Source organism: Ascaphus truei, chromosome 4 (genome assembly GCF_040206685.1).
Source record: "Ascaphus truei isolate aAscTru1 chromosome 4, aAscTru1.hap1, whole genome shotgun sequence".
Classification (NCBI taxonomy): Eukaryota; Metazoa; Chordata; class Amphibia; order Anura; family Ascaphidae; genus Ascaphus; species Ascaphus truei.
The window spans coordinates 137,704,750-137,717,142 of NC_134486.1; positions in this window are offsets into that span (position 1 = coordinate 137,704,750).

A 12,393-nucleotide genomic window follows, 5' to 3' on the forward strand; every position below is an offset into this window, starting at 1 on the left:
AATCTGTAATTAATTTATGCCTTAAACACTAGAGAGATGACTGTGTTTACAGGTAATAAAACATTAGGCGTCCACATATCGGTGTACCATGAAGCGGAATATAAGCTATTTAACAATAAATATCTTTGCATCATTATTGTTATCAAGACTGATTATACTGATTACACGAAAGACTGTAACAATTAGAAAAGAGGTATTTACACCTCGGAAGATCCGGCACACCGGAAAACTGAAATCTGAAACTTCAGCGAAATTCACTGCTCCAACAAGTGTGCAATTTTGATCATGGATGGCCACCGTACTTTCTCGGCAGAGCTGCATGCCATCTGCGTTCCAGAGGTGGTTACCGGATGGGGTAGCTGGAGCACAGGGGTACCGGCAGAGTGCTGTCGCCGTGGGTTAAGGACCTATATGTAACTTCATTTATTACTTTGTGTTAATAAATGTGTTTTTAAACTACTATTCCTCGTTGTCTGCTGTACCTGTTGGACGTCTGAAATAACACTCGAGGGAGGTCCAACATCAGATAACATCCAAGCTGTCCACGGTTTATTGGAAAGAACACTTGGTTAAGGATCCCAAAAGAAATCATTACATACCTGTGTACTCGCATATGGCCGTGTGCGTATTAACATTATTCTTATATTATTACATCCCACGCCACTGTTATATTACCATTATATTTGTTTTCCACAAACAGCAGCATCTGTGTCTGTTGATTTGTTGCTGTTTGGACTTAACCAGCACTCCCTTATCATGTCTGTTTATAGAATTTTTAAGGATCAAGGATAGATCCTATCAGGTAAAGCAGCAGAAAGTCGACACCCCACAAGTGGCCCCAAGGCTGGGGTACACTTTGGGGACCTAAGGAAGGTAGTACTGTATAATTACTACATTTCAATTTCTATTTTAAGATATTCACTTGAGTTAGTGCCCTAGTTCTTTTTACAAATGAAACTATCCCAAATTAATTAAGAATTTGAAGAAAGATTTGTAATCCTGGGGCAAAAACAGTATATCATGGATTGGTAAAATAGTATCTGTCAAGATGAACTCTCCTTACACAGATTCCAGTCAGATAGTTTAAGGACCTCTAATCCCACATTACGAAATTTGTTTGAAACAGGAAACGACCAAGGGTTAAGAGAGAGATACCCAATAGACCCACAGAATTTGGCGGGCTAGCTTTCCCAAATCTCCTGAGATATTACCAGGCTAAAATTGAGCCACTCCTCTGGATAAACAAAACCAGCAGACCGCCAAGTATCCTATCCTATCCAGTGATCAGACACTCACTGATATTGTGAGACTGTCTGAAATTCAAATTCAAACTCACAGAGAAATTTTCCACTATGATCAGCTCTTCGATAACCCGGACTTTGACTGAGGGAGAATGTCAGAGGCCTTCAAGGCATTGAAGGCTACCTGTAACACTAGAGTTGGAGACCTGTTTTTAGGTACTGGGATAATACAATTCCTGGAATTACAAGAAAAGAATAACCTACCTCCCTCAGAAATATCCCGTTAACTACATTTAAAACATTTTGTCACACAATATTATAATGCCGGGGTATCCCCTACATCCGGGATCGCTGCTTTTATTAAAAAAAACAAGCACAGAGGAATGTGTATTCGATGTGTATTCGATGTATATTTAATGTGCATTTAATCAACAAAAGTGATGGTGTATTTATACTTTAATGTAATGGGCCTCGGCCTCGCTCAACAGGTTTAGTATACAGTACTGTACGCCCACTTTTAACATCTGCTGCTCGTGTCCATGCCCGCGAAAAAATTCAAATAGAGACACAGTGCATAAAAAGTAACACAAATTGCATAACCTCCCACATGCTGATCTCTATCTGAAGACTCCAAAGGCTAAGAACCTTGGGCCTTATTAGGTGAAGAAGAAAATGGTTGCCATATACTCAAATCAAACATTTTGGATGCCCAAAATTGACCTGGCACCCACCGAGGAGGACCCTTTGTCCACTGATGCTCTGCTGGGAACCCCCAGCTCACCTGCTCCAGAAGCCATCCACAACGCTGCTCTGATGGGAACCCCCAGGTCACCTGCTCCAGCACCCATCCACGATGCTGCTCTGGTAGGTGCCCACAGCTCACCTGCTCCAGCACCCATACACGATGCTACTCTGCTGGGAACCCCAAGCTAACCTGCTCCAGCCCCCTTCCATGACCCTGCTCTGCCATGAACGCCCCAGCTAATCTGCTCCAGCACCCATCCACGCAGATGTCAACAGCACTCATCGCACCAGATCCAGCTCATTCGCCCGCATGCTGAATGGTTTAAGTTGTGTCGAAATCTCTGACAACTCAATGGTGCAAAAGATTAATCTTCTTTTGGAGACCATGTTTAATATGGATAGGCATATGGATAAGATGGAGGGGAACATCGCAGGGATCTATTCTTTGCTTGGAGTCCCTGCCAATGTATATCCGACGCAGGCGGGTGGCTTTGAGGTGCCTTATTCTACCGTCATGCTTCTAACACCAACAACACAATGGGACCCTCCACGCTCACCTCCTCTACGTGCAAAATACATGCATGCCCTTCTGGTGGGGGAGATGACAACCCCGGTAAGGCCACGACAAGTGATGACAACCCCGATAAGGCCACGACCAGAGGAAAGCATCCTCTATGACCACCTACCCGCTGCCAGAAGCACACCCGCTCCAGCACTCAGGATTGTAATGTTCCCAGACATCATCTTGAGAGAACTGCCCCAGCACATCCGGGAGAAATGCAAGATCGGAAGTGCTGGTCTAGCCCAGAAATATGCCCTGTTCATCTTTAAACACCACATCAGTTTTGAGATGTAGAGCGAGTGGACCCACAATGTAAATTATGAAGTAAATACATTTCAAGAAGGGTCTGCTGGCAAATTTAAGGAACTCAATTTTGGAAGAAGTGCAGCATTATTTGAATGTTAACACTCATGTTATGAGAACCGTAAGAGACACCATCAATGGCCTTTTGAGGCGTACAAGGGCTCTTCCCTGGAAGGCCAGACAATGTTTGAATGACTTTTCTGTTTGATTTTACTGTACTGTAGTTCAAAATTTATAGAAAAATGATTTTAATAAAAAAAAATACCTGCTGATTGTTTTAAATTGTTTCATTGTTTAATGATTTAATGCTTGGTATAATCATGTATTTCTATTTCTGTTTTGCATGTGCATGTCTGAAGGTAGGTGAAGATAAAGTGCAGGAAATCCCCCCCTACCAATACTGGAAGGTAAGACACAGTGCTCCAATCCATAACTTGCTATAGTTATACTGTGTATATATGTGTATGTGTAAATTCCATATCCGGTCCCGCCCCTTCCGTATCCGGCCCCGCCCGCTGCGCCATTTTTTGGAGGTTGACGCTCCCTGCGCCAAAAAAACGCGGTTGACGCCCCCTATGCCAAAAAAACGCGGTTGATGTCCCCTACGCCAAAAAAACGCGGTTGACACCCCCCTGAGCCCATTTTTTATTATGATGTGTATTTTTTATTCTTTTTTTTGTGATTGGTGTGTACTGTTGATGTAGATTGGAGGGGGCGTATACATACGAGGGGCATGTCCGGGCATGTTTATAGGCGTTTGGGGCATGCCCAAACATGTTTTTTTTCATATGGGGCAAGTCTGGACATGTTTATTCTGAAATAACGAAGTGCGCATGTCAGAAAATTTCAAAAGACGATGAAAAGGGGGCATAGCATTTTTATTAATTCAGACAGAATACTGGTTTAAGAGAATAAACTCTTTTTAAAAATTTTAAAAAGTCTGTACGTGTGTTAGCCGCAACAGGGCTACATAAAAATAAAAACGCACAATTGTATAAGAGTCAAAAATATTTATTTTATTTTTAAACGCTACAACCGTTTCAAGCAGGAAATAATTACAAGTCGTATTTACAAGTAAAAAAGTAAATAAAGCATTTCAAAAGACGACATTTTTTTTAAATTCAGACAGAATACTGCTTTATGTGCATAATCTCTTTTTATATATTTTTTATTTGTATAGAGTCTGTACGTGTGTTAGCCGTAACAGGTATACATAAAAATAAAAACGCACAATTGTAAAAGAGTCAAAAATATTTATTTTATTTTTAAAAGCTACAGGTTCAAGCATTAATTAATTACAAGGCATATTTACAAGTAAAAAAAAATGAAATAAGGCATTTCAAAAGACTTTGAATTGCGGAGGGATAGCATTTGAATTAAATTCCTCATTAGCAGAGGGATGTGGGGACACAATGACAAGCTAGACAAACACAGGCGTTGTTATTTGAGAACTGATGTGTCGTGTGAACATCCTCATTGACAGAGGTAAATAAGGCATTTCAAAAAACTTTGAATTGCTTTGAAATGCGGGGGGTTTGGGGGGATAGCATTTGAATCAGCATCCTCATTGACAGAGGGGGGTCTCAATGACAGGCCAGACAAACACTTGAGGTGTTAAAAGGCTATCCTGTGTGATGTCTTATGTGAGTTTCAACAGGATATCAGTAACGCTTTAAACAGATGCTGAAAGCACCATAGAAACATTATATTGTTTTTTATGAAACACTATTAAAGAATGCACAGCCATACAAGCTCAAAAAAAACGGATGCACAATTACGAAAAATATATTACACGCCGAAAACGCCGGGTTCCTTTGGCGGCATACAGAGTTTAAATAATGCAGCACAAAAATACGGTATTTCAAATGCAACGGTCAAAAATTATCTTTCAGATCAAGATGTCTATTTGTTATACAAACCAGCGCGAAAAAATTTCAAAAGGAATATGATTTTAGATTCGAATGTGGATTCCCAGTGGCAGGCAGACCTCGTATCAATGATTGATTTTGCAAAGTGTAATGACGGCTACCGTTATATTCTGACGGTTATTGATATTTTGATATATAAGGGCTCCCATGAAAACCCTGTAATCCATTTCCCGCTTGTGCCCTATAGTACATACTGTAAACCTGTGGTTCTCCATAATTTTTAACAGCCACCATGTTGCCGGCCCCTTCAATACAAAGAGCCTTTGCGCGGACTAAAGTGTAGTTTTACAATGGACTTCCCGTACTTGAATGAGACGTTCTTATTTTGGTCGTTCTTTATCTCGATTGTAATGCAGTCAATGTGATATTTACTGATGGGTATGTAATCAGGTTTTATGTAGCGCTGCGTAATGATATAATTATTATTGCCGGTGATTTCAACGGTACGCAGTAGTGGGACAAAACTGTGCCCTACATGTTGATGCATAATGATGTCGGTATAAACAAATATTGTATAAAAGCCGTTTTTTATATCTGCACATATTTTAGCCCTTTTTTCAATTTTATCGATATTATTAGAATCCAGGCCTAGAATGTTCATCATACGCTCTGAGGCTGTAAAGCGTTGTGTGCCCACAACAGATACTGTTCTTTCAAAGTCGTCATATTTCAATTTCACTTTGCTGATGGCCATCGCCTCATTAATAGACCAAACCAATTCATTAATATCACTATAATACCCCGATTTTACCATGAAATTTGATTTAATTGCGTTTAGCGGTGATACATGTATTGTGCTGTCTGGCGCCGCGTTCCATATCTGAGGACTTAGTTGTGTTACAGATACGTTACCGTCCACGTTTTCAAATGTATTCCAAGTATGCGGATACTGTATTTCTGTTAAAGCAACCTCCCATTCACCTTTTAAAATAATGGGCTTGGCTAGTTTTGTCATATAATTAGAAATGTCATTTTGGGGGAACGTTTTGTATGACTAGGCAACGTTACATAAAAGGCAATATCCTCCATGGCGACGTATTTTTACAAACGAGTTAGTTGTGCTTTTTCTATCCAGCTGTGAATTTTGTAGGGTATCCCCACCATTTAACGTAGTAGACGATTTTACGCCTTACGCTTTTTTGTTTTAATATCTTCTCAATTCTGTAAACGCGATTTAAATTCTTTGGTATTTTTTGTATCTCTTCAGCGTAGAATGAGCCTTCTATGGCCTCACCAGCGCTATCTGTAAGCTTATACAGAGGTTTTACGCCTTTCGTGCGTACATCAGCAATAATAAATATTTCATCTGTAAAACACTGTTCATAACCCTTTGAAAAACGCCTTTATACTTTGATATCCGAACGTGGTCTCCAATTTTTAAAAGTGGCTTAAGTTTCTTAGAACTCACATGTGACCTATAAATAGTATTCCATACGGTGAGAGAATTCGCTTGTGTTACATCCTTTGGCGCACACTTAATGGTGCGATGTGGCGTGTGGTTATAGCTGTATATTAAGTCTGATAACACATCACTGTACCGGTGCGTATTATGAGCTGTGAAAAAGCGCCACATTTTCGTTTTTAATGTCCTATTAAAGCGCTCAACAACGGCTGCCTTAACGGCGTTGTTGGAGATGAAACTGATAACTCCATATTTTTTGAGCAGTAAATTAACATTCTTATTCAAGAATTCTTTACCCCCGTCAGTTTGTAACTTTTGAGGCACCCGGCCCTCTAAGAAAATTTCCTGTAATGCTGTAGCGACGCTTAACCCGTTTTTATTTTGCAACAATTTCGCCCAGGCGTATTTTGACAAAATATCAATAACCGTCAGAATATAACGGTAGCCGTCATTACACTTGGCAAAATCAATCATTGATACGAGTTCTGCCTGCCACTGGGAATCCACATTCTAAACTAAAATCATATTCCTTTTGAAAAAATTTCGCACTGGTTTGTATAACAAATAGACATCTTGATCTGAAAGATAATTTTTGACCGTTGCATTTGAAATACCGTATTTTTGTGCTGCATTATTTAAACTCTGTATGCCGCCAAAGGAACCCGGCGTTTTCGGCGTATAATATATTTTTCGTAATTGTGCATCCGTTTTTTTTGTGCTTGTATGGCTGTGCATTCTTTAATAGTGTTTCATAAAAAACAATATAATGTTTCTATGGTGCTTTCAGCCTCTGTTTAAAGCGTTACTGATATCCTGTTGAAACTCACATAAGACATCACACAGGATAGCCTTTTAACACCTCAAGTGTTTGTCTGGTCTGTCATTGAGACCCCCCTCTGTCAATGAGGATGCTGATTCAAATGCTATCCCCCCCACCCCCCCGCATTTCAAAGCAATTCAAAGTTTTTTGAAATGCCTTATTTACCTCTGTCATGTACGCCCCAGCTAATGAGGAAGTTAATTCAAATGCTATCCCTCCGCAATTCAAAGTCTTTTGAAATGCCTTATTTACTTTTTTTTTTTTTACTTGTAAATACGCCTTGTAATTAATTAATGCTTGAACCTGTAGCTTTTAAAAATAAAATAAATATTTTTGACTCTTTTACAATTGTGCTTTTTATTTATTTTATGTATACCTTTTACAGCTAACACATGTACAGACTCTATACAAATAAAAAATATATAAAAAGAGATTATGCTCATAAAGCAGTATTCTGTCTGAATTAAAAAAAATGCTATGCCCCCTTTTCATCGTCTTTTGAAATGCCTTATTTACTTTTTTACTTGTAAATACGACTTGTAATTATTTCCTGCTTGAAACGGTTGTAGCGTTTAAAAATAAAATAAATATTTTTGACTCTTATACAATTGTGCTTTTTATTTTATGTAGCCCTGTTGCGGCTAACACATGTACAGACTCTATACAAATAAAAAATATATAAAAAGAGTTTATTCTCTTAAAGCAGTATTCTGTCTGAATTAAAAAAAATGCTACTGCTGCGGCCAAGTTTATTCGAGCATTTGCCCGTTCTTGGCCGCAGCAGTATCCTGGCGCGCTCCGCAGGGTGACGGGCGCGCGCCGAAGCAGCGGAAGAGTGCCCTCCGATCGGGGCGCTCTCCCTACCGCTGCCGGGTCCGCCGGGTCCCCCGGAACCCCCTGCCGCCGTCCCACGATCGCAGGACACCAGGGCTCCCTCGGGGAGCCCTGGACGCGCGTGCAGGGGGCGCTGGCACCCGATGATGCGTGACCGCGCATCGGTGATGCGCGGCACGCTGAGGGAGTGCGGCTCGCAAGCCGGGACATTTCCCGGCTTGCGGAATGAGCTGCACTCGGATAAACTGTGTCGGCAGTGTATGCACCCTTTTCATCGTCTTTTGAAATTTTCTGACATGCGCACTGCTTTATTTCAGAATAAACATGTCCAGACTTGCCCCGTATGAAAAAAAACATGTTCGGGCATGCCCCAAACGCCTATAAACATGCCCGGACATGCTCGCACGTATGTATACGCCCCCTCCAATCTACGTCAACAGTACGCACCAATCACAAAAAAAAGAATAAAAAATACACATCATAATAAAAAATGGGCTCAGGGGGGTGTCAACCGCGTTTTTTGGTGTAGGGGGCATTAACCGCGTTTTTTTGGCATAGGGGGCATCAACCACGAGTTTTTGGCGTAGGGGGCGTCAACCTCAAAAAATTGGCGCAGGGGGCGGGGCCGGAACGGAAGGGGTGGGACCGGATATGAAAGGGGCGGGACATGGGGGCGGGTTTGTGGCCAAAAGGGGCGGGGATTAGGCCAAAAGGGGGCGTGGCACCTGTCAAGTTTGACATAATGTATGCCTCCCTATTACATGCCGATCCCTGCCGAATCACTGCGAAAGCAAAACTGCTGATGAGCCTGTGCCGATACAGCCTGGCTCCCGATAACCTTCCGATAGGCCGTTTCTGCCGATAGGTGTTTGCAGCAGAGAGAGACCAGCCGCTCTCTCAGCGCAAACAACGGCAAAATATAAAGTATTTATAAACAACTTTTACTGATAGTCTACATGTGCAGGGGTTTTCCGGAGCTGAACCGCATTGGTTTCAGGTCCAGGGACCCCCTGCTTCCCGAGATACAGGCACCTTTATGAGGTGCCGGTATCCCTCTGCATTTAAAGGTCCCGATCACGTGACCGCGGAATGTAAACAAAGCAGAGGGATACCGGCACCCCCTAAAGGGGCCTGTATCTCGAGAAGCAGGGGGTCCCCGGACCTAAAACCCGGACCCTCTAAACATCTACACTATGAGTAAAACACATATATAAATAAACAATCATTCCTTACCTTTTCAGCTATGTGCTACGGTAACGAAGCAACATGAATGTATTTTTAATAATAGTGTACTGTGAGCAGGGGGTCCCCTGAGCTGAAACGCGTTGCTTTGTGGAACAGGGACCCCCTGCTTCCCGAGTTACAGGCCCCGGTATGTGTCATCGGGTGGCAGTGTCGCCGCCATCTTTATAGCGCCCCATTCGCGCCGTGTCCGCTATAAATATGGCGGCGACACTGTAACCGATGCCCCAAACCGGGGCCTGTAACTCGGGAAGCAGGGGGTCCCTGTTCCACAAAGCAATGCGGTTCAGCTCAGGGGACTTATTAAAATACAATATTATTAAAATACATAAATGCTGCTTCATTAACATAGCGTATAGCCGCTAAGGCAATGAAGGGGTTAAGGCAGAATAGCATGTTTATTGGGGACATTTGCCCCCAATAAACATAGCAATAAACAACATACACCCCCTGTGTATTTAAAATACATAAACAACAATAAATTCATTAAATACATATAGCACTCACCCATTTCCGGTTGCCACGATGAAGGCCATCCTCATCTTCATCCTGCCCATGCCCCCTCCTCTGCTGCAAAACAGACATAAGAATGAAAACATCCAAAGTAATGTCCCCTAACCCCTTAATCACCATAGCGGTTATTAACCGCTACAGTCATTAAGGGGTTACCCCACCCTCACCCACCACTCGGGATGCCTACATACCCTCCCACACTATCCCCCCCACCCCATGAGGCCTAACCACCCTCACCCACTACCCACAAGGGAGGCCTACCAACATACCGTTGGGGAAAATACCCCCCCCCCCAGTTACCACAATAAAAACCATACACAGCCCCACAATAAGCATTATTCTATTTATTAAATACATTACCCACCCCCTGTGCCCCCCCATAAATACATGATTTATCCTTTTACAAACAGGGTTCATAACACAGCCCCACGCGAGTCCCCGGTGGGCTGGCGGGGCACCTGACAGACCTACAGGGTACTAGCAGCTCATTTCAAACAGGTTCTGGAGGCCTGTTGGTGGGTCCCACCAAGTGCCATGGCCCCCAGGTGGTCTCCTTGGGCACCGTGGGCCATAATTGGGTCCCCACGGTAGGCCCGCGGAGGTCTGGGAGCCCCGGGTCAGACCCACAGGTGTCTGCGGGGCCTCGGGTGGTTCCCACGGGTGTCTGGGGAACTCACGAGTGCTCACTATTGGTCCGCAGTGCCCCCACAGATGTGGGACCACTGCTTCATCCCTGCACCTATGGGTCTGCGGTGCCCCCACAGATGTGAGGCCACCGCTTCATCCCCGCAGGTGTCACCCGTGGAACCACCAGCCTGATACCCGTAAGATACCCGAGGAGACCGCAGGTGGTCTCCAGAGGTCTCACGCAGAACCACTGAACAAACCCTGAATGTAAAAAAATAAACCTGGCCTATACATTCAATACATACACCCCCCCCCCCCAACATCTACAGTACAATAATGTGCAAAATAACTATTATCCAGATAGGGATAATAGATTATTTGCCCATTATTAATCACATTAACTAGCATATTACAATAAATAAAGTATTACTGACCTCATCAATAAGAAGCCCCCGTCACCAGCAACATCCTGGTCTTTCGTTGCCCACAAAATACATAGACAATACAAATACAGTGGCTTCATCATGCAACTATATATATATATATATATATATATATATATATATATATATATATATATATATATATATTCTCACACATGATGAACCAATATACAAATAAATGTAGAAGGGTTATCAAAAACATGCTGTACTACAAATAACACTTCTCCATACAGACACACTACAATAAAATCAATTTCCTTTAATAATCCTATCTGATCTTACAATCAAAATCCTCAAATGCCAATCAAAAACCTCAAATGACAATTAAAACATTGCATTTACATTGTATATATGATGCATACAATCTATGCACCATATACATTCTGCAAATGAATGTTAACAATTTTCAAAACAAAATACCAATACCTCCCAACAAGTATACTATTTTAAGCAATCCAGTAAACATACATCAATTAGCATTCATTAATGACATCCCTAAACAATTTAAATGCCATCCCTAACAATTAAACAATTAACTAATTCAAGCGTTCAACAGAACAAATTATGCTGTGAAAAAATATAAGTACCAACAAGAATACAATATAGAAAAGCAAGGCTGACCCTCACCTAAACTACACCATACTTTAGCAACAATTACTTCTATCTAATTTTAAAATACATTATACACATTTTTAAGCATAGCAGCATAGCCAAATTAATATAAAACACAGCAAATCAAGCTTTTAAATCAACATAATTTCTTACCCTGTATGTATATATCTCTCTAGACATACATACATACATACATACATACAGTGGCAAGAAATGATAAAGCAAAGAATAAAAAATATACACATGTAAAAAGCCTTTAAAATAAAAATCAAGTTAAATAAAATACATTTCTTTAGTTCACTTACCATTACTTGACCCCACCGACTCCCGTTGAACAGCTTACTCACGAACCAATCCACCAGTCACAGGAACCCATAAAATAATAAACCATAAAAAAATAAACATTACACTAAAAATCCAAATCAATCCACGGGTCTTCTACTTCTAATCCATCTTCATCTGTATTATTCTTTCTTCTATCTTCTTCCGGGGTCTTCTTCCCATCTTCGGCTACACCCTGGCCTTCTTCTTCTGTAGGAGGTCCTTCCTCCTCGGCGCCTGGCTTCAAAATGAGACGACACAGGCTTTTAAAGGCCTATGATGTCACATTTTCATCATGGTTCCCACGGCCCTGATTGGGCCATGAAAACCATGTGTTTTGGCCGAGAAAAAAAAATGATGACGTCACTTAAAGGCAATGAAAGCACAACCAATCAGAATGGCTTTGCTTCAATTGCCTTTAAGATGATGTCATGAAAAGAAACATGGCTGGCTTCACATGGTATGGTAGCCAATCAGAGCGTGGGAAGTCTATCCCTACTCTGATTGGCTCTAGTACCATGTGACAGGCTTTCAATGACATCACATCCATTCTCCCCCAAGCCTCTGTCACATGGTATACTAGAGCCAATCAGAGTTGGGATGGAGTTCCCACGCTCTTATTGGCTACTGTACCATGTGAGGACGGTGAGTAAACCTCCAGGTAGACCGATAGTCTCTGGAATCGGTTCCTTGACCGAAAATTCCAGTATCTATATTGACAAAGTGCTGAGAAATTTTGTAACAGCTCTGCCATCTTTTGTACAGGACACAAAGGATGTCCTGAATAGACTGGAAGGGATA